This window comes from Triturus cristatus, chromosome 5_1 (assembly GCF_964204655.1).
Source record: "Triturus cristatus chromosome 5_1, aTriCri1.1, whole genome shotgun sequence".
Taxonomy (NCBI): Eukaryota; Metazoa; Chordata; class Amphibia; order Caudata; family Salamandridae; genus Triturus; species Triturus cristatus.
This window is the reverse complement of record NC_140587.1, coordinates 802,602,294-802,626,290: the sequence shown is the minus strand read 5'-3', so window position 1 is coordinate 802,626,290 and position 23,997 is coordinate 802,602,294. Positions and strand designations below refer to the sequence as shown.

The 23,997-nt window shown below is 43.6% G+C and overlaps 1 protein-coding gene across 1 annotated transcript in view; it reads right to left on the bottom strand.

The window, feature by feature from the left end:
• Window positions 1-23,997, bottom strand: part of SMCHD1 (structural maintenance of chromosomes flexible hinge domain containing 1) — a 1,955,900-nt gene that overhangs the window by 1,317,051 nt on the left and 614,852 nt on the right. The gene's annotated exons all lie outside the window — the stretch shown is intronic.

The following is a 23,997-nucleotide window of genomic DNA, read 5'->3' as shown; positions in this document are numbered from 1 at the left end:
CGGTTGTGACCCCGAAGGGGAGAACCTTGAACTGATAATGTTGGCCGTCCACCATAAATCTGAGGTACTTTCTGTGAGAGGGGTGTATTGGAATATGAAAGTATGCGTCTTTCAAGTCCAGTGTAGTGAGAAAGTCGCCCTGACAGAGGAGTGGGAGAACTTGTTGGAGAGTTACCATGTGAAAATGGTCTGAATGGATGTATGCATTTAGAGGCCAGAGGTCTAGAATGGGCCGTAGGGTCTCGTCTCTCTTTGGTATCAGAAAGTACAGAGAGTAGACCCCTAAATTCTGCTGATTGACGGGGACCTGCTCTATAGCATGTTTTTGCAGGAGGGAAATTACCTCTTGTTTCAGCAGTGTGGTATGTTCTTGAGACATTGTACGGTGCCTGGGTGGAATATTTGGGGGGGGTAGATGTTAATTCGAGACAGTACCCTGACCGAATAATTTGGGTCACCCATTTGTCTGATGTTATGGTTTCACAGGTTTGAAAAAAGTGTTGTAATCTGCCCCCGACTGGAGTGGAATGGTCTGGGGGGAGCGGTGGAAAGTCATTGCGTGGGCGGTGTGGCAGAATGGGCGGTGTTGGTTTTGCCCCTGCCTTTATTATTGTTCCCTCTATATCCACCTCTTTGATCGCCCTTTGTGAAGGTATTCTGAGGAGGGGACATATAGGAGGTAGAGGCGTTATCGGCAGAGTAACCTCTGCCAGTGCCTCGAAAGGAGGAACGGCGTAAAGAGCGTCTAGGAGTGTGGGATTGTAATGCCCCCATAGACTTCGCCGTATCTGTATCCTTCTTCATTTTTTCCAGGGCTTCGTCTACTTTTGGGCCAAATAGGTGTTGTTGCTCAAAAGGGTGGTTTAATATAGATGCTTGGACCTCCGGCTTAAAGCCTGAGATTCTGAGCCAGGCGTGGCGGCGAAGCAGAACACTGGTATTTATAGCCCTGGAAGCTGTGTCTGCTGCGTCAAGGGCACATTTAATAGAGGTGTTGGTAATGATCTTTCCCTCTTGTATCAGTTCGTGAGCTTTATTTTTATATTTATCTGGGAGATGTTGTATGATAGTCTCCAGCTCATCATAGTGCGCTCTGTCGTAGCGTGCCAGCAGCGATTGCGTGTTGGCGATGCGCCACATATTGGCAGCTTGCGCTGCAGTGCGTTTGCCTGACACATCTAACAGCTTGGACTCCTTATCGGGTGGTGGAGCCTCACCTGATGACTGGGAATTGGATCGCTTCCTAGCTGTGGATACCACTAATGAGTCTAAGGGAGCGGTTCCTTTAATATAGGCAGGATCTGTGGGGGCTGCCTTATATTTCTTCTCTATTCTGGGGTTTAAGACCCTAGCCCTGACTGGTTCTTTGAAAACCTCTGCAGCATGTTTGGTCACCCCTTTAAGCATAGGTAATATGGCAGTAGATTTATCTGCGAAATCAAAAGTGTCAAGTAGGAAGTCTTCCTCAACTGGATCACTGTGTAACTCCACCCCATGATAATGTGCCGCCCGTTGTAATAAGTGGTGGAACCCCAGAGAGTCCTCCGGTGGGGATGGCCTGGATGGATAAAGATCATCCTGAGGCACATCTGGGACATCTGGATTGTGATAATCCTCCCATGGGTCTGGTGTCCCCGGAGGAGTGGGGTCCTGTGGGGCATCTGTTGGATCATAATATGGATCCCCTTGGTCATCAGGGTCTGGAGACGGGGTTGGAGAGCGATGAGGCAAGGGTGGAGAAGGTGGAGGTGGAGATGGGGGAGGTGGAGGAGGTGGAGGTGGTGGGGAGGGTACTCTGAAGGGGGATGTGGCAGAGTCCTAACGTTTTGGCGGTGGAGGAGGAGCTGGCTTGTCTAAAAGTCTTTTCTTGGAGGACAGAGTCAAATGTCCAGTCTTTGGAACCTTTGTTAAAGTCTTTTGACGAGGATCTGGCGTGAATAGCTCCTCCGGCACCGATTCCTCTGTCGGTGCCGATGTTTTCGGAGCCGACGGCTTCTTTGATTTATCCGTGCCATGCTTTTTCGGGGCCTCCGATTTTTTGTTCGGTGCCGAGGCAGTCTTCGGCACGGGAGCGTCGGTGCCGAGGGATTTATGTTTAGTCGGTACCGAGAGGCCAGGTTTCAACACCGATGGCTTCGGAACGGAACTCGGTGCGGTTTTCTTCAGTGCCGAAGGGTGTTTTTCGGCACCGCTAGTAGGCTGACTCGAGCCCGAGCCGCCGGGAGACTTATGATGCCTCTTCACCGGGCCCGAAGGTGGGGTGATGGAAGCGGTATGCTTGGTTTTCCCTAGGCCCGGAGGCGAAGGTGTAACCGGAGTCTCTTTCGGTATGGGCGCGGGAGTGGGAGGGGGTAGAGTACTCACGACCCTCTACGCCGGTGTGATCTCCTCCACGTCGGAGTCGTCGGCCTCGGAAGCGCTGACCATATCGTCCTCCTGTTCGGTGTGCTGCTGTCCCGAAGCTTCGGTGTCTTCTCCGAAGATGTCAGGTGGAGCCGAGGTCGATGAGTGAGCCATGGTGCGTCGAGCTCGTCGATCCCGAATAGTCTTTTTCGATCGAAAAGACTTGCAGGCGGGGCAGTCTCGGGCCTCGTGTTCGGGAGAGAGGCAGAGGTTGCACACCTGATGTAGATCGGTGTGGGGAAATTTAGACCCACATTTTGGGCACTTCTTGAAGGGAGTCCTTTCCATCGGCCGAGACCGTAGTCGAAGTAGGCCCGAAGGCCGCTGCCGTTGCCTGGAATCGAGGAAGTGACGAAGAGAGAGATGAAGAAGATGGTCTCTTCTGAAGAATCTTCGATGGACGAGGATTTTTCGTCAAAGGTCGAACTGGAAAGGTTCGAAGCCGGAGCACGAAGTATTAAATCCGAGCCCGATGGCGGAAAAAAACAATCTGAGGTTGGAGCCGAAGCCCATGCGCAGTACGGACCGAAGGAGGAGTCACCAAACTCGTGACTTCCAAAGACTGTCCAAGAAGAAAAACAAACTGCAAACATCCGGGCCCAACACCAGATGGCGATCTATGCACAGTGTTTAATCTGCAGCTCATATGCCTCGAACACTAAGATTACTCTGCTAAACAGAAACATACATTTTTAACAGTCAGGAATTCTTATGTGAGGTGATAATGAATAAAAGAGCTGTAGAAGTAAGCACAGTTTTTGTTTGTTTACATTTTTTATTGTTGTTTCTCAATTTATAGTACAAATCCGTTCAGTAGTTACATAACAATGGAAGGGTTCTTGCCCCTCTTCCGTTTCTTTCTTCCCTTGTTACATCAACAGGTAGTCTGAGCGGCTGTACATAACAGTATGTTACCATGAAAACAATTTTGTTTAAAAAAAATTTTTAAACAGTTTGCAACATAACATTGATGCAACAGGGTAAACAATACATTTCTCTCCTCTAATGCAATGAACTGAAGGTAGTTAAAATGGGGCATAATTTCCAAACTATGCTTCCTTCACTGCCTTGCTGTCAGTCTTTGTGCATTCGCATTGGACATAGCTGCGCTGGTGGATTATATAACTTTTCTTCGCATGCGTTTACTTCGCATGTCGTTACTACGCGGTCGTTAGTACGACCGCGTTGTTAGTTAGCATACCTTTACTTCGCAATTCGGAACTACGAATTGCAGTAAGGGGGTGCTGGATGTTGGAATAGTATAATTTACTATTCCAACTCCAGTCTATGCGGACACTAGGGAAGGTGTTGGATTTTAAATCCAGCACCTTCTCCCCCTTACTGCAATTCGTAGTTCCGAATTGCGTACTAAAGGTATGCTAACTAACAACGCGGTCGTACTAACGACCGCGTAGTAACGGCATGCGAAGAAACTCATGCGAAGAAAACGCCGCTTCCCGCGCTGGTGCACAGGCGCATGCCTCTGCTAGAGCAGAGATTTCAGTTTGAAAATTAACTGGGTTTTGAAGCTCTGGCATGTCTATTTGTTATATTAATTTATTAATTATTAATTATTAATTATTTGTCTTGTGTAAGTGTTTATACTAATCAACTCGTTTGTTTTAACAAGAGAGAATTACACGTGGGAATGCATAAGTGTGCTGTTTAATAATAATGTGCGTGTTTACATGTTTAAAGATTGCTGTGTGTTGTTTATTTTTAAGCACAAAACGCTTTTCGAATTAATGCTTTTCTATGTTGCAAGAGCTAGATAATTGCATACACATAAGGGTATTAGTGGGGTTAACACTGTTCAATCACTATGCTGTGGTAACGTTGTTTTTGTCTCTTTTAATTAAGATGGTCTATTGTGGCCTATTGTGGCCTAAACAAAGATGGCTGAAATGTAAAGCCTGGTCTCGAGTAGAAATTTGTGACGAGAGAAAGCCTTTCTGAATATGGTCCTGAAGTCAGCTGACCACAGTCCTTGCTTTGCCTGGTTGAAATTTTCCGTGAGGACAGCAGCAGTTTTGGGCGATCTCCAAATGAAATGAAGCGTCCTTGGCAGCTTTGGGAAACAAAGGAGCTTTAAAGAAAGATTCTGAACTATGATCTCATTGCCGAGGAGACGTGGAAACTACAAGATACAAATGTATTTTTTGGTTCCTGTTCCGTTATGTTTATTTTGTGATTTTTCCTGAGTGGAGATTTTCAAATGTAGCGATGCTACATCCTTTCCTTCTCGCTTTGCTCAGAGGTTTGACGGAAGAAGTCAATACAAATTATATTTTCCTTTGTTCGACTTACTATAAGAATTGTTAGCCTAGAGAGGGTTTTTGCCACTTGCCATTTGCCTTTTGCCACGTTCCGAATCTGCGTTGGTGAGGATCGTTGCGGAGAGGACTTCGTCTTAAGAGACTTTACCGAGAGACTTGTCCCGACCCGTTCTGACATTTAGCTAGAATAGGTAACTATGAGAAAAATGATTTATTCTGATTGATTTTCTTGGACTAATTTTAGATAAAGCAATATAATTTTGAATATGGTGTTGGTTATTATTTCTTGTCAATTATTGAGTATTCTATTTTGATTATTATTGTATAGATTGTTTAGATTATGTTTAAAAACAGTCTCAATAACTAGATCTTATCGACCCCGATATAGATGCAGGGTGTTTAGGAGTTTTTCTTTCCACAGGTTATTGCTGGTAGAGTATTTGAGCGTATGTTAGTGAAATGGGCCCTAGTGTATGAAGAATGTATGTGCGTGTAACTGTGAGATTACTCTATCCGTGGAAGTAGGGATATTATATACACCCTGATCTCTATCAATTTCCTGGTAGCAGAGTAGGATGGTTATTGATGATTGTCTTGATCTGATTAGATTACATATTGATTATTGATTATTGATGTTGGTATATGTACTAATACTATATGGTGGAGTCGTGATGTTGAGTTATATGTAGTGCTTCTGGAACTTGGAAGCTGGTAGCAGTTCCGTAGTAGGGCAGAGGGAAGTATATGCTGCTCTCGGGAAAGACGGGATTGTTGGTCCTGTATGTATGCAGGAAAATTCACATTGTCTGAGTTCGGAATCAGTGACATTATTGTATGTTACTATTAGAATATATTTCTGGTATATAAGGAGTGTGTATGGTAGTGAAGGTTATCTGTGAAACTCTGGTCTTAAGTCCCAGGGATCCGTAAGGTTTACCGTTAAAGCTTATCGCGGGAGGAGTAATAGGTATTCTCTGAGCTTGTTTGAGGAACTGGGCAGGGTAAACTGCTTGGTTAACGTGTGTTATAATTCTGTAGTGGAGCAGATTGTTTGCTGTTCTCGGGAAGCAGGATTCTGTGTGTATGTACTATATTTTCTTGTATGAATGTGCGTGAATGCATATACATTTAGTTGATTGTAAGACTCTTTGGACAAGTCCTAGAGGAAACAGTTAATGAATGTATGTTAGAAGGGCAGAGTAGAGGGATGTGCTACTGTGTCAACGAGAGGTTCTTGTGAAATAGATTTCTTTTACTATTCTGTGGTTAGCGAAGCAGACAATGGAGATGTTTATATGTTGTAACTAATAGATTTTGTAGAAATTTTGACACGAAGTCTACTGAAAAGATTTTGTAAAGGAGGGGTAGACGAGAGACAGGAGACAAGCGACTGCAGCGACTGCTGACGTCAGGAAGACTGCGCTATGATTGGATAATAGATCAGAATAGTGTTCGCGCTGGGATTGGTGCGTTGGTGTGAGCCGCGCAAGGATTGGAAGAGCTATTCTAGTGACGTAGACGCTCCAGGATTGGTGCGTTAGTGTGAGTCGCGCTGTTATTGGTTGAAAATCTGTATTGTATATTTATAATACGGGAAAAGAGTAGAAGTTTTGGTAAAAACTAAAATGTATTACCAAGAAGAGAAAAAGAAGAAAACATTCTTTGGAAAAATTAAAAAGTGGTTTAACAAGGATAAAGATGTTAAGACGAGAGAGGGTGAATTGTTGCCTCCACCGAAAACACCTGCATCCTACATGGCTGCAAGATATGGGTATCATACCTGTATATGGTTGGAGAATTGGGTTAGGTATACCAAAGAGGATGGTGTTCTAGCATTTCCAGAACATGGTTCATTTAATTTGGCCGTGTTGAGAAATTTACGGGAAAAGATGTTATGTCTTGACCCGAAACCAAGACCTACACAGTTTGAGGCTTTAGTGGAATGGGAAGAGGAAGTACATGAGCGAGAAAAACAGAGATCTGGAGGACAGTACAGGTACATGTTTGGGAGGAGACATGATCGTGAGACTCATCATGATCGAATGAAAAGGTGGCGAGATGCTAGTATGTCAGAGGGATTATATCCAATGAGAACAGTTGAAGAAGGAGCAGAGAGGGTTCCTGAGTCAGAAGTGAGAAAATATGGAGTTAATGAATATGAGGATGAAGTCTTGAATGACATGATTTACAAAAGACCACCTCCATATAGACCAGAACCAGATGAGAGTACACCAGTTGTTTCTCCAATAAGAGATACAGTTTGTATTATTGAGACAGAAAATGTGACATCTGAATCAAGAAGTGGTAATTCTTTCAGGGAGAAAGGGAATCGAAGTGGTGACGAAAATGCAAGAGAGTTAGCTAGAACTACAACAGAGCTGACTGAAAAGATTAGGGAGTTAACGAAGAATCTGGAAGCTGTTACGGTGCCTGTAACAATAGGTCCAGTTATGCCTGTGTTTGACAAGCAGAGAATAGGTGAAAATGGTTTGGTGATTCCATATGTTGGGAATAATTTGATAAGTTCAGTTGGTCCTTCAGGAGATTCAGGAAAAAGGACAGGAAGTAGTGACCTGAGACAATCCAGACATGACACATGTAGTGAAATATTAGATGCTAGTGAAGCTAGTTGTTCAGGGATGCCAATTTTAGAACCGCAAAAGAGAGTGGTTCCAGTGAGAAAAACTACTGCAATAACAGCTGAAGATTTGAATGATTGGATGAAAGTTCTTCAGAAAAAGGATAAAGATTCACAAGCAATTGATGTGGCTAGGTTACGGGTAGAATTAGAAGAGCTTGTTACAGGGACAGTTCCAACAGAAATTCTTAAAAGTCATCATGATGGTGAATTAATGTTTATGTGTAAAAACATTACCTGGAGAGCGAGAAATACACATGACAGGTTAAGAGCAATAGCGAATGAGCAGGGAGTTGACATTGATAAGGTTAAAGCTTTGCAAAAAACCTACAGGATGGATTTTTCAGAAAAGGATATTAAAAATTTGAATGCAACTGGTAGAACAGGACAGATTAAAGAAATGGTTGCATTATTGCGAAGATAGGGAGATGTAGAAAAATGGAAGGATAGGTGGTATAAGAAAAGAGAGGAATCTGAAGATAGAACAACTTATTCAGCTTTTCCAGTGAGAGAAAAAGAGAAACCAGTGGATAATTATCCTATGAGAGAAATACCTGGAGGAGGATATGTACATGTTCCATGGACCAGACAGGATATTTTATCATTTACGAATGATTTCCCTCGATTGAGAGAAAAGCCCGTCGAGTGGTATAGGCAGGTAGATAGGTTTGTGAAATTGTCAAAAGTGCTGTGGATTGACCTGAATAGTCTGTTTGATATAATTGTTCCAGCAGACTTGTGGACTGAGTGTAAAATAGTTGTGAGTTGGCCTACTGAGGAATATCCAAGAGATCCAAGAACAGGAGCACCAGATCCAGAGGTAATGAGAAAGTACGATCAGGTGATGGTATACCTGAAGAGTAAAGTACCTGCAAAAGAGACAGATTGGGTAAAAATAGATCGAACACAACAGGAAGCAAAAGAATCAGTTCATGCTTTTTACGAGAGGCTGATACTGGCGTTTAAACAATTCAGTGGAGATGAACACCTGGGTGACAAAGATTTGAGTCATTTTGTATACAGATTTGTATATGGCCTGAGACCTGAAATTGGTGAGAGAATTCGTGAGCACACAGTGGATTGGCAGAGTAAGAAAATAGATGAGATTCTGAGACATGCTAAATACTTCAGTGATGAAATTGAAGCAAAACAAAGAAAGCTGAAAGAGAAAGCAATGTGGGCACAAGTGAAAGTTGCAGAAAGACAGGAAGCACAGTTGATGGAACAGGCGAATAATCCAGGAAATAATGCAGAGAATAGACCTAGATATGTGGGGAAAGGAAAGGGGAATCTTGAGGAAGCAAAAAAGAAGTTTCCTTGTCACAACTGTGGCCAATTGGGGCATTGGAGATCGGAGTGTACCAATCCACCATTAGTGAATAATGAGGGAAACTCCTTGAATCAACAGGTGCAGAACGAGGGGAAAAATCAACAGCAGCAACAGCAGAAAGTTGTGAGACAGCAGAGTCAAGAGCCAAAACCGCCCTTGCCGCAGAATAGAGGAGCACAAAAGTATAATCAGGATTCGGGATTCTACAATGATGAGCAAGTAAACAAACCAAGGCGTTCTAATCAGGTACAACAGTACTTGTTAAAGAATGAAGGGAGTGAATCTGAGGGTGATTATTGACGGTGCCGAAGATCAATCAGTGACACTTATAAAGCGCGCTACATACCCGTAGGGTCTCAAGGCGCTGGGGGGGGGGGGGGGGGGGGGGGGTGCCGCTACTGCTCGAATAGCCAGGTCTTCAGCTTCTTCCTGAAGGAGAGGTGGTCTTGGGTCAGGCGCAGGTCGGTCGGGAGGGAGTTCCAGGTCTTGGCGGCCAGGTAGGAGAAGGACCTTCCTCCTGTAGTCGCTCTTCGGATGCGGGGGACGGCGGCGAGGGCGTGGTTGGCTGATCGGAGGTGGCGCGTGGGAGCGTAGAAGTTGACTCGGCTGTTGAGGTAGCTCGGGCCTTGGTCGTGTAGGGCTTTGTGTGCGTGGGTGAGGAGGCGGAAGGTGATTCTCTTGTTGACGGGGAGCCAGTGAAGGTCTCTCAGATGTCCGGAGATGTGGCTGGATCGTGGGATGTCGAGGATGAGTCTGGCTGAGGCGTTCTGGATCCGCTGGAGTCTCTTCTGGAGCTTGGCGGTGGTACCGGCGTAGAGGGCGTTACCGTAGTCCAGTCGGCTGGTGACGAGGGCCTGGGTGACGGTCTTCCTGGTCTCTGTGGGGATCCACCAGAAGATCTTCCGAAGTATGCGTAGGATGTTGAAGCACGCCGAGGAGACGTTGTTGACCTGCCTGGTCATGGAGAGGGAGGAGTCCAGGATGAAGCCCAGGTTGCGTGCATGGTCTGTCGGTTTGGGTGCGGTGCCCAGGGCGTGAGGCCACCAGGAGTCGTCCCAGGCGGAGGGTGAGGAGCCCAGGATAAGAACCTCCGTCTTGTCCGAGTTCAGTTTCAGGCGGCTGGTCGTCATCCACTCGGCTACCTCTTTCATCCCTTCGTGCAGGTTGGCTCTGGCGGCGGCGGGGTCGTTGGTCAGGGAGAGGATCAGCTGGGTGTCGTCGGCGTAGGAGATTATGCTGAGGTTGTGTTTGCGTACGATGGCCGCGAGGGGGCTCATGTAGACGTTGAAGAGGGTGGGGCTCAGAGATGATCCTTGGGGGACGCCGCAGATGACTTCGGAGGCCTCTGATTTGTACGGTGGTAGGCGGACTCTCTGTGTTCTTCCGTCTAGGAAGGAGATGATCCATTCCAGCGCCTTGTCCTTGATTCCGATGTTGCTGAGGCGCCGTACTAGGGTGCGGTGGCAGACCGTGTCGAATGCCGCGGAGAGGTCTAGGAGGATGAGGGCCGCTGTTTCTCCATTGTCCATCAGGGCTCGGATGTCATCGGTGGCGGCGATGAGGGCGGTCTCGGTGCTGTGTTTGGCTCGGAAGCCGGACTGTGAGGGGTCGAGGGATCCGTTCGTCTCGAGGAAGGCAGCCATCTGCTTGTTGACGGTCTTCTCGATGACTTTGGCTGGAAACGGGAGAAGCGAGATGGGGCGGTAATTCTTGAGGTCGGTGGGGTCCGCTGTTGGTTTCTTGAGTAGAGCGCTGAGTTCGGCGTGTTTCCAGCTCTCGGGGAAGATGGTGGTGTCGAAGGATGTGTTGATGATGTCTCGCAGGTGGGGTGCGATGACAGCGTCGGCCTTGTTGAAGACGTGGTGAGGGCAGGGGTCGGTCGGTGATCCGGAGTGGATGGAGTTCATCGTGCGGGTGGTGTCTTCGGTGCTGATCGGGGTCCAGGCGTGGAGGATGGTGGTGGGTGGGGGTGGTTGGTCGGTCATGGTGTGCGTTGGTTGGTTGTTGAAGCTACTGTGTATGTCCGTGATCTTGTTGTGGAAGTATGAGGCGAGGGAGTTGCAGAGGTCTTGCGATGGGGTGATGTCGTTGTTTCCTGCGCTGGGGTTGGAGAGCTCTTTCACGATGTTGAAGAGTTCCTTGCCGTTGTGTGCGTTGTTGTCCAACCGGTCCTTGAATGCTGTTTTCTTGGCGGCGCGGATCAGCTGGTGGTGTTTCCGGGTGGCAAGTTTGTAGGAGGTCCTGTTGTCCAGTGTCGGTTCCCTTTTCCAGACTTTCTCGAGGGCTCGGAGGTTCTTCTTGGAGCACTTGAGTTCGTCGGTGAACCATGGGGCCTTCTTGCTGCCGGGTCTGCTAGGCGGGGTCCTCAGCGGGGCGAGCTCGTCCGCGCAGTTGCTGATCCACTTCGTGAGGTTGTCGGCGGCCTGGCTGGGGTTCGCTGAGCTGGCAGGAGGGTGCTGGCTCAGGGAGGTGGCGAGCTGGTCTGCTGTGATCTTGTTCCAACTTCTGCGGGGGAGGAGGAAGAGTGCATACTTGGTGCAACTCTAGAAATAGACCAGGCAGGACCATTTGTGGATGGAAAAATAAATGAAGAGAGTTACTTTTTTAGTAGACACAGGTGCGACAAGATCAACTGTCAGGTCAACAGATGTTAGAAATCTTCCTCTCTCGGATGAAGCAATCCAAGTAGTTGGTGTAGCCAATACACAAATCAGAACACGTCTTACGGAACCAGTAAGAGTACAGATAGGGAAATTTTCAGACATGCACAGATTTATTGTTTGTGACACGAGTCCAGTGAACCTGTTAGGTAGGGATCTGTTGTGCAAGATGAACTGCACAATTTTCTGTACACCGGATGGAATAGCTTTTGAAACACCAGATGAGGATGTTTTGTACCGAGTGACTCTAGAAAATAGGGAAAGTGAGTTAATTGGTGCATTTGCTGTGTTTGATCCAGAGGATTTGCCTCGAGAGCTGAGGGACACAGTGAAAAGGACAGTTTGGGATTTTACTGGAGAGGATGTGGGATTGATGAATAATGTAGATCCAGTGAAAATTGCAGTGAAAGAGGGAATTACATATCCTAACATTCCTCAGTACAAAATGACACCAGAAATAATTGAGGGAATAACTCCTATAATTGAGAAAATGATTCAGCAGGGAGTCCTGAGAGAACTACTGAGTAGTCCGTGTAATTCACCGATAATGGGGCTAAAGAAGCCTAATGGGAAATTCAGGATCGTACAGGATCTGAGAAAAGTTAATCAAATTGTGGTGGCATGTTGTCCTATTGTGCCAAATCCATCAGTGATCCTGTATCAGATTCCACATGATGCTGAGTGGTATACAGTGATTGATTTGTGTCATGCGTTCTTTTCAATACCATTGCATCATGACAGCCAGCCGATTTCTGCATTTAGGTTTGGCTAGCGTATTTTAGCATGGTGTCGAATCCCACAGGGGTATACAGAGAGTCCTTCGATATTTAATCAATTGTTGAAAAAATCGTTGGAGAGTTTGATCATGCCTGAAAATTCAGTACTAGTACAATATATTGATGACCTACTTGTGGCATCAAAGACACGAGAAGCTTGTGAAGTAGATACCATAGCTTTACTGAATCATCTGGCAGATGGAGGGTTAAAGGTATCTCCAGCCAAATTGCAATTTTGCAAGAAAGAGGTGCATTATCTTGGACATAATATTGAAAAAGGTTTGAGAAAAGTGACTGATGACAGAATCAGAATCATCAGGGAAATGAAAGCTCCAAAGACCCAGAGAGAAGTGAGGATGTTTCTGGGAATGGTGGGTTATTGTCGTCAGTGGATAATTAATTTTTCGCTGATAGCAAAGTCACTGATTAAACTGACAAAAAGTGAGATGACAGACCCATTGGAACTAGATGGAGAACAAATGGCAGCATTTGAAGAGCTTAAAAATAGAATGTGTGAGGCTCCAGCTTTGGGTATGCCTGACTACGAAAAGGAGTTTGAATTGTACTGCAGTGAGAGAAATTGGATGTGCACTTTCAGTGTTAATTCAGAAGCATGGATTACTGAGAAGGCCTATTGCGTACTTCTCATCGACACTTGACCCTGTAGCTGTGGGTTTACCAGGTTGTCTGAAATCTGTGGCTGCAACATGCAGGAGTCTGGAACAGAGTGAGGGAATCATAATGGGATATCCTGTAAGGGTATTCGTACCTCACAATGTGGCAATTCTTTTGACAAGAAGCAGAACTCAGTACATGTCACATAGTCGGTTGACTAAATATGAGAAAGTGATTCTAGGAGCATCGAATGTGACTCGAGAGATGTGTAAATGTGAATCCAGCGACACTTTTGCCAGATATTGAAAATGTGGGTGTGAAAACGGAAGATGATCATGATTGTTTGGATGTGCTTGATTATTGTACAAAACCGAGACCAGACATAAGGGATCTTCCCTTACATGAGAGTGATCATGTGTTAGTGGATGGTTCATGCCTGAGAAATGATGATGGTGTGCTATGTGCAGCATATGCGGTGTGCAAAGTTTCAGAGGTTATGGAAGCATCACCATTGAAAGGAGTGAAATCTGCACAGGTTGCTGAATTGGTGGCATTGACAAGAGCTTGTGAAATTGGGAAAGATTTGAGGACGACTGTGATGACTGATAGTCAGTATGGATTTGGAGTGGTGCATGATTTTGGCCCGCTTTGGCTACAAAGAGGTTTCTTGACATCGAGTGGAACTCCAATAAAGAATGCTGAAGTGATTGGGAAATTACTTGAGGCGATACAGCTGCCTAAGGAGTTAGCAGTTGTAAAGTGTGCTGCCCATTGACAAGGGGAGGATTTTATAACGGTTGGAAACCGTTATGCAAATGACATTGCTCAATACTGTGCGAAATCCAATCAGTCAATTAATAGGGAACGAGAGGGGGAAATGTCTTTTTGCTCTGTGATGTTTACTAATGCCTTAGAGACATGGGATGAAGTGAAGCAGTTGCAGGATGAGGCAGGAGAGGAAGAGAAAAAAGATTGGATTAAGGCAGGATGTGCCCCAAGATAAACAGACCATGTTTGGGTCTATAGGGATGGCAGACCAGTAATGCCCAACTCCATTTTGTCGTCAATGGCAAGGATGTATCATGGCCAGGGACATTTGGGGAGGGATGCGATGATTAGGTCGTTCAAGCAGACCTGGTACAATGCAAAGTTCAGGACAATTGCAGAGAGCATCTGTCAAAGGTGTTTGATTTGTCAGCAATTTAACACTGGGAAAAAGACAGTGGTGAGTCTGGGAACAATAGGCAGAGAAGGAGGTCCTTTTACAAGAATGCAGATTGATTTCATTGAAATGCCCCAAGTGAATAGACTGAGGTATGTTCTAGTGGTAGTCTGTTTGTTTTCAAGATGGGTTGAAGCTTATCCGACTAGGAGAAATGATGGAGTGACAGTGGCAAAATTACTGTTAAGGGAGTTGATTCCTAGGTACGGGTTTCCAGTGACGATTGAGTCTGATAGAGGTGGACACTTCTATAATGAACTCATGAGTTTGATTTGTGAAGCATTAAGCATACAGCAGAAGCTACATTGTGCATACAGACCAGAGGCTTCTGGTGTGGTTGAGCAGATAAATGGCACAATCAAAAACAGGATTGGTAAAATGTGCTTAGCCACTGGCATGAAATGGCCGGACGTCTTGCCTCTAGTGCTAATGACTATTAGATCTACTCCAGATAGAACTACTGGTTTAAGTCCGCACGAGATAATCATGGGACGTGCAATGCGCCATGCATTTGTACCTGTCAATAAGTTGATGACAATAACTGATGACATGATTTTGGATTACTGTAAAGGCCTGGCTGACGCAGTTCATTCTGTGTTTCACCAGGTTGGAGAAGACGCTACCACACTTGAGAAGAAGCAAGCTCATGATCTGAGTCCAGGAGACTGGGTGAGGATTAAGGTGCACAGAAGAAGAAATTGCTTAGTTCCAAGGTGGGGAAGGCCGAGACAAGTCATTCTAACAACGACAACTGCAGTGAAGTGTGCTGGTGTGAAAAACTGGGTGCATGCGAGTCATACTCTGAGAGTTCCAAACCCAAAAGAGGGAACTGGTAAAGAGTACTTTGAAGAATCAGATTCCAGTGATGATGAAGACCCAGAACCAGTGAGAAAAGAAGTAGAAAAAACTCCAAGAGAACCATTGGGAGTCTCAGAAAGGAGATCAGATTCTGTAAGAGAGCCTGAAATTTCAAAAAGCAGTGAAGAAAAAAGAAGAGAAAAGAGCAATTCCACAGAGATTACTCCTGAATCGGAAGAGGAGGAGACTGAAGAACCACTTGAGATTATACCTGAAGAAACAGGGTCAGAAAAAGATAGAGAGGGACAGATTGCGGAAGACCCCCGAGGAGGTGTAGGGAACATTCTTGACAAGCTAGGTGAAGGGACAAGTAGACAGCAAGAAGATTGCGTGTCGGAGACCCGAGGAGGGACAGGAGTAGGGAAGTCTCAAATAGTGGTGAAAGAAACTGTGGAGGAAAAGAAAACTGCTAGAAAAAGAAAACAGAAGGCACTTGAAACAGAATTGGATGAGAGTGAGAATGAACAAACAGAGGGTCGAGTTCTAAGAAAGAGAACTTGGATTGGAGAAAGAAATAATAAAGAAATTAGGCCGAAAAAGGTGATAAAAGGAGATCGTTGGCCTAACAACAGAGTAAAGAGATTGAGATACAGAGTAATAAGAACAAATACATCAAAAGCTGAACAAGTGAATGAAGTATCGAGTCAAAATGAAGTGAAAAGAAAGGAGCAAGAAGAATCAAGAGAACCTGAGGAAATAAAAAGAATAAAAAGACCCAACCAAAAGTACAGATCACCGGAATGGTCTTATGTGGCACTGTCTGAAGAAGGAGAAGAAGAAACAGTGACTCGAGATAATTCGGAGGGGATCTTGAGAAAAGTGGTTGAGGAAAAAGAAGGAATCTTAAAAGTTATTCTGACTGACATTGGAGAAGAGTCAGATGCACAAGATGTTGTTGATGATCTGATACAATTTGATGTTACTGAAGAAGAAGGAGTGAAAACTGATGAATATCCAAATTGAGTGAACTGAAAAATCACTTGGAGGAAAAGTGAAAAAAAAGAAAGTCTGAAATTCAGTTGTCTGAAGTAATCCAAAGCATAATAGTAGTGGAGTAGTAGAGGCTAAGTCAAAAGACAAGGTCAAAGTAATAAAATGGCTAACATAGAGGATAATCAAAGTAGATGTGCCTTTTTTAAAAGATGGTGTAGAATGTGCTGCTGCTGTACTGGATTATTAATGCTACTGTGGGGAGTTTTAGTTTTATTAGTTACTTTTAAAGTTACATTTGAGATGCATACAGAAAATATGACAGATATAGAAAAGAATTCGCAAAAAGTAGTTTTGACTAGAATTAGTAATACTTACATACACAAAGATAGGTCAATTAATAATTTTTCTAGTAATGTTTTTTCAAAGTTGTTGTATGAATATGTGAAAACAATGGAAGTTAGGGATTGCTACGTTTGTATGCAATTACCTGCATCCGTTTCAGAGGGTGTTACTTATCATTTGCCAGCTACATATGGTATTTCATGTAGTATATTAAGTAGTGTTTTCTATTCGTTAGGGAAAATAGATTATAAGATGTCTAACAGAGATAGTATTTTTGGGCATTTGCCAATGAACAAAGAGCTGAATCCAGCTAAAGAAGCTAACACTTTTGGTGAAATTTTTATTGAAGAGAAAGGATTAACATTAGATTACATTTTTAAGAATAATTTAACTTGCAGTCTGAAAGAAGAGGAGAAAGCTTTCCTGGATATGGTAGAGGAAAGGAGATTGAACATGCATGAGAAAGCAGGGAAATATGAAGTGAGTGAGACAATTTGGGACATTGAGATGGGGAAAGAATTGAGAAATGGGGCTAGTCCAACTTTAGCTCTAGATGTACCACAGAAGGGTAAGCTATGCATTACAAGAAGGAAATCCCAATATGATACATATTTTGTTGGGACTAGTGAGTGCCATGATACATACTTCATTGCAACAGGTTGGGGTTTCAGAGGTGGAGAAGATACAGTTTTCCCAGGAGTGTATTATGTTTGTGGGAACAAGGCTTATTACAAGTTGCCTGACCATTGGTATGGCACGTGTTATGTGGGTCTGGTCTTTCCAAAGATTTTTTCATATAGATAAAATAAGAGATGTAGAACATATTCATTTACTAATGCGTTTCAAGAGAGAAACCTGGTCTGAAATAGTGGGTGATATTTTTGGGGTTTTAATTCCAGCAGTGGGAATTTCTTTAAATGCTTATGGAATTCGGAAACTGTCAACAGTGGTGGATCGCTTATCGACAAATACCGCTGGAGGGTTTCTTTTAGTGAATACGGAATTAAGTGCCGTACGTGCCATGTCAATGCAAAATCGACATGCCCTTAATATTTTATTGGCCAAGGAGGGTGGAGTTTGTGGAATGCTGAAAGTTCAACATTGTTGCACTTACATTCCAGATGAAAGCAAAGACCTGAAGGTCTATATCAAAAATATTACTGATTTGCATGAAGAATTAGTACCACTTGAAGCTGAGAGTTTATGGACTAAAATAGCTAATAAGGTGATAGCTGTTAAAGATTTTATTGCAAAAATAGGTAGTACTATTATAGGTAGAATATTGTTTCCTTTAACTTGCATAATTATTGCTTTATTGATACTGAGATTAGTGTGTGTGTGTTGTAAAAACAGGGGAGGGAAGAAGAAATTGAATAAAGAAAAGAAAAACAAAAGGTTGAAAAGAGAACCAAAAGACATTGAATTAGAAGAATTGAGGGAGAGTGTTTATTTAGAAACAAAGAGGGATGATGAAAGGGTGACTGGTGTGTAGTGTTGTGTAAGGAGAAAAAGACATTTCCGATTTCTCCTAAAATGGGACTAAAATTTTCACTAATTTTTTTTTTGGATTTATTTGGTGATAAAATCACCAAAGGGGGGATTGCTAGAGCAGAGTTTTCAGTTTGAAAATTAACTGGGTTTTGAAGCTCTGGCATGTCTATTTGTTATATTAATTTATTAATTATTAATTATTTGTCTTGTGTAAGTGTTTATACTAATCAACTCGTTTGTTTTAACAAGAGAGAATTACACGTGGGAATGCATAAGTGTGCTGTTTAATAATAATGTGCGTGTTTACATGTTTAAAGATTGCTGTGTGTTGTTTATTTTTAAGCACAAAACACTTTTCGAATTAATGCTTTTCTATGTTGCAAGAGCTAGATAATTGCATACACATAAGGGTATTAGTGGGGTTAACACTGTTCAATCACTATGCTGTGGTAACGTTGTTTTTGTCTCTTTTAATTAAGATGGTCTATTGTGGCCTATTGTGGCCTAAACAAAGATGGCTGAAATGTAAAGCCTGGTCTCGAGTAGAAATTTGTGACGAGAGAAAGCCTTGCTGAATATGGTCCTGAAGTCAGCTGACCACAGTCCTTGCTTTGCCTGGTTGAAATTTTCCGTGAGGACAGCAGCAGTTTTGGGCGATCTCCAAATGAAATGAAGCGTCCTTGGCAGCTTTGGGAAACAAAGGAGCTTTAAAGAAAGACTCTGAACTATGATCTCATTGCCGAGGAGTCGTGGAAACTACAAGATACAAATGTATTTTTTGGTTCCTGTTCCGTTATGTTTATTTTGTGATTTTTCCTGAGCGGAGATTTTCAAATGTAGCGATGCTACATCCTTTCCTTCTCGCTTTGCTCAGAGGTTTGACGGAAGAAGTCAATACAAATTATATTTTCCTTTGTTCGACTTACTATAAGAATTGTTAGCCTAGAGAGGGTTTTTGCCACTTGCCATTTGCCTTTTGCCGCGTTCCGAATCTGCGTTGGTGAGGATCGTTGCTGAGAGGACTTCGTCTTAAGAGACTTTACCGAGAGACTTGTCCTGACCCGTTCTGACATTTAGCTAGAATAGGTAACTATGAGAAAAATGATTTATTCTGATTGATTTTCTTTGACTAATTTTAGATAAAGCAATATAATTTTGAATATGGTGTTGGTTATTATTTCTTGTCAATTATTGAGTATTCTATTTTGATTATTATTGTATAGATTGTTTAGATTATGTTTAAGGACAGTCTCAATAACTAGATCTTATCGACTCCGATATAGATGCAGGGTGTTTAGGAGTTTTTCTTTCCACAGGTTATTGCTGGTAGAGTATTTGAGCGTATGTTAGTGAAATGGGCCCTAGTGTATGAAGAATGTATGTGCGTGTAACTGTGAGATTACTCTATCCGTGGAAGTAGGGATATTATATACACCCTGATCTCTATCACCTCTGCCAGACTGCCCACTATCTGATGAATGAGTGTTCTGTAATATATTGTTGGACCTGGGTGTATGTCGACGGGGGGCATATAGCCATGTCACGCAGCATGCAGTGCTGTGGCTATATCTTATATGCTAGCTCGTCATGCGCTTTCCGTCTGAGACTCCGGATGTTAGTTTGTCATTTACTCAGACATAGTACCTCAGTCCTCAGAGGCATTCTGCCATAGGGCGCGAACGTCTGTCAGTATTGCTTCCCACTCCACCGCCATCGGCTGCCTCCTAATGCCTATTGTGTCCTCTCGCCGCAACGCCATGTAAATGTAAATGTCAAGGTACTTATAGAGCGCACTGTCACCAGACGGCCAACGTGCGGTGTCGCCTTCTGCGGTTTCCTGGCGCTGATACTCATACCGCTGTGGAACCCCTCCTGGCTTTCCCTGTGAAGTGTCCACTCCTGGGCATCCCCAGGGTGAAGCCAGGCATCCTTAGCGCTGTTGGGGCCGGTGTGGAGGCTAAGCAAGCTATTGCCCAGAGTTGCAGCGTGGGGCCCGTGATTAGAATAGGCACCGAGGCGAGAATAGACAGGTCCGAGGAAATTGAGCCCGAGCCCCGCCGAGGCGGGAATCGAACCCTGGTCCCTGGCCAGAACTCTGCTTTAGGGTCTGCCGCTCTAACCATTGAGCCACACTCCTCCACTGCCTGCGCCCAGCATAGTAGCGACCGGTACTAGGATTTCGCCAAGGGGGGCTCCGAGGATTCCCGCCATCTTGTAAGGAGGCACTTGGCTACTATTAGTCCTAGGTCAATGTAAGGGTACGTCACCTTGTGTCTACTAGACCTCTTGTATAGCCCCAAGATGCACACCTTCCACGACCAGGTAAGCAAGGAGTAGGCACAGTTTGTCAGAGTGAATGGAAAAGAATTGGGACATTTATTTCTAGAAGACTAAGAGGTGCATAAGTTAAGTTTAGCACTACTGAAAGCGAACCATTAGCATCTTCATCGGCTATCAACTAATTGAAAACATATCTGGAGCATAAAAATATAAATTGTATAAGCCATTTCAATATTTAATGGAAAAATGGTGTTGGAAAACCTATCAGTCATCATATTGATTTCTTCTTACAAATATTTGATTATGAAATTGAATGCATTCTGAGTAACAAACATCCGGGCATACTGTCTCTCTAGAGTAAGACTCGATAATGCGGAAAATTAATATAACAAATTAATGTTATCTGGCAAATGTGTAAATGTTACAATTAATGCACTTAAAGAGTATACCAACGTTATTACAGCTGAAGAATAGATGGAAGAATGTCACAAGGATAAACAATAGCCAGATTTGTGCGAGGTCACACAAAGAAGGAACTGGAAGATTGAGAAACATGTTAAGAGTTTTGAGAAACTTTCAACAAGTAATTTTAGAGTCAAGTGTGGAATCTGGCATTAGTTTGAGAGGTAGTTTGTTTGTACCACCCAATACTTTTAAGAACAAGTTCATTAGGCATCACAGCTACCAAGAAAATTCTTAGAAACCCCTTATGGTTGACGGAAATGGATAGTGTGCTAGAGAAATATATCAGTACATGTTGTGAGTGTTGGCAAGTTAAGAAAACCTCACTAAATAAGGTCATTATACCAAAGATACCAGGTGATAAATTGATAATGATTTTTCAGGTCCCTCCAGATGTTTTAAGTGAAACAAAGGTATATAATTGTGGTTATTGATATCATCTTAAATTGGAGTTACTACAAGTGTGTAAAAGAAATAACTACTGAGGTAACCATTAGATTTTTAAAAGTGTGTTTGTGTTAGAAGGGGTACCTAAAATTTGAATGGAGGACAAGCCTTTGGCAAAGAGTTCAGCATAATCCATTACACAGTCGCTTTGTATTCACTGCAATCTAATGAACTGGTAGAATGGGACAATAGGTTTATTCAAGAAGGTGTCCAAACCACTATTGACACCAATCAGGTAATTGAGGAGTACCTGCATAGCAAATTGTGGGTTTATCTCAATGCCACGCATTCTTCAACTGTCATTGCCCCCTTTGAATTGTTATGGGGCAGAATTGCTTATAGTAAAATGTTCCTGCCTTGGATGGTTGAGAAATGCAGTTTGCAAAGAGCTGATAAGGAAATTGTTACATCAAATGTTCACACAAAAAAAGAAGAAAAAAAAGCAAGCAAAATATGAGGAAAATGAGGACAAGAAGTTTCACACTAAGCTTAAACAAATCCAAAAGGTGACTGGGTTATACTGAAGGAACCAGATTTAATAGTCAATGGATATCCTAACTTTGATGCCCCTCAATAATTATTAAAACTGGGGAATACTTATGTACTGTTAAAAAGGAATGTTTTAGGGAAATTTGAACAATACAGTTCCCATTCAGCAGGATTTTGAACATAGCAAAGGCATATAAAGGTGAAACAGATATGTCTCATGGTCAATTGTCATTTCAGTCTAAATTTTATTCCAATAAAACAAACTGTGACAGTAACATGGATTCAGAAATTGTTACTAGTGAAGTAAGCATGAATGAAACAAGTTCAGTGCTTGATATTAATCTTAAATCAGAGCATATGAAAGGATATACTGATTTTTTGAGGGACTGCATGTCCCAGGCTGCTCCAGGGCCGGAAGCAGTCCCACCGCACCTGTGTTGCATTGAGGAGAGCGCCATATAGCGCATTTGGAAGCCCTGCAGCGTGGGATACCGGCGCTGACTTTGTGAGAGACTGCATGACCCCGGCTGCTCCAGGGCAGGACGCAGCCCCACCACGCCTGTGGTGCATTGAGGAGATCGCAATAAAGCTTATTTGGGAGCCCCGCAGTGTGGGACACACCCTAGCAAAGCCCGGGCCAAGGGATAGCAATCCACACCGGAGTAGACCAGTCTGGGTCACCCCCTTTCATCTGCTTTCAAGATACTTTTAAAATATTACCATTTCCCCCGCAACATTTCGTTAATATGAGAAAGCATAAAACCCCAGTCATACCTCCGGGGGCCCCAGGGGCTACACTCAATGGGTTCCTAAAAAGGGTGGTTGGAGCTACTGACAAGGAAATTAAACTTGTGGAGTTCCGCCTATCACTTTCATCCCCTCACAATCTCTCTTAAGTTCTGCATCACCTTTAATGGAAGCTAAAATTCTGAGCCAGAGCGTCAAAATTATATTTCCCGCTGCAGAACAGAGTCTGGGCCCATTAACACCAGCAGCTACAAATGCCCTGTTGATGACAGCACCTCCAGTGGAAGAGACACCTCAGCACAATGGTCCCAAAACTAGACACCCAGTGGGAAAAATGAAGAAGGCTGTCCCGGGGACTAAGTCCAAGAGGCCATGCACTCACAATCTCGCTCCAAAGCCTATTACAGACACAGTAACTGGGGATTCTCTCTAGGCCCAGATGAAAAATATCTGTAGAGAATTTAAGGCCTTTTTAGATAGTAAGTTTGACTCTAGTTTTTGTCTGCTTCTGGTCAATTGATGTCAAACTAAACATGAATCCGCCCCTCCCTACTGACTATTTGTCTATGGCTTTGCATGCTGCTCTTTGTACAGGCCCTTTATCTAAAGCTACCCTCCCTGATATTCCTAACACCCGTAGTATATTTCGGGGAGGGGGCGGGGGTGGGTTACTTCCCAATGAATTGGCTTTGCCAAATTCATCGAATGCTCTTGGGCTAGCTCTCATGTATAATTAACCTAGCAATAAAGAAAGCCAGTTCGGCAAATGGCAGCGGAAAGGGCAGACCATTGGATGAAGTAAACGTTAAGGGGACAAAATTGCCCCCAATTCCCCCCGGAATATACCCCATATGTTTTGGTGCTGAAGAATGTCCCTCCTCTTTCCCTAAACAGAAAAGAGGATTTTTATTGCTAAAAGAATAAATCAATTCACTGGTTAAGAGGCAAAGCAGGGAAGCTCACAGTTTACCGTCTGAAATAAGAATGGTCAGGAGACCCCCTTGATTGGCTCAGACGTAGAGGAGAAAAGCGGAGACTGTGTGATTATTAACTTCTGAACTACCTCACTGGTAAAATTCCTTCTGTATTCCTTTGAACAGCAATGTCATTGTTTATCCCCGAGCTGCATTCAGGCGGTATTGTATGGTTATTTTTATAGGGCTTCGGTGCTACCAGGAGCAAATATGGCATTTAACAAAACCCAGCATTTGAATAGCTCATCATTCGCCGTACCAACACGCAACTCATTTGAGCCTTTATCCCCTCTGGAGGACCTGAATTAACCTTTTTTTTTTTTTAACACATCCACCGCCTTGGGGATAGGGGCTCGGTGACTCTCAAACAGGGGAACCAATATTTAACAGATCTGCTGGGAAAGGTCCTTTTCTTTAAAACCACTCTGCACACGAACTACGTGGGGTTTCTGGATACTCACCGTGGGTGGTTCCTTGGGTCCCCGGCTCTTCTCCGTCTTCTGGGTCTATTCTTGTCTTCAGTCATGGTTCGCATTTCACTATTTTAGTATATGGTTGGTCTCTCCCTGGAGACCACTGTGTATTTCTGCTACTTAAGTGCTCTATTCCCTAAGCATTGTGTGTATTGTGGTTATATCTCCGGGTAGGAGATAATACATTGTGTTAGTAAGTGTTTGTAATAAAATAACCTATTTTCATAACTACACTGTGTGATTCTTTTTCACTTAACCTATACCAAAAGATTACGTACTGGTAAAACAAGATGTTTTACACTCCTTCTGGACTAAGCCTGAAGGCTGCTATCCACAGCTACCACTTAGAGAGCTTTCTAAGGTTATCTAAGACCACTAAAATCACCATAAGAGTTGTCTGGATTAGTCAAGGGTGCTACACTTACAACCGTGAGCACCATATAACTAAGCCAGCTTCTCACAGACAACAATAAACCAGTGGATGAACAGGGCAGGCTGAACGCCCTATAACTAAAAGTTCATCTGACAATACACAAGTAAATCCAGCATAGATGAAGTAAAATCAGCTTACTGTCACTGCA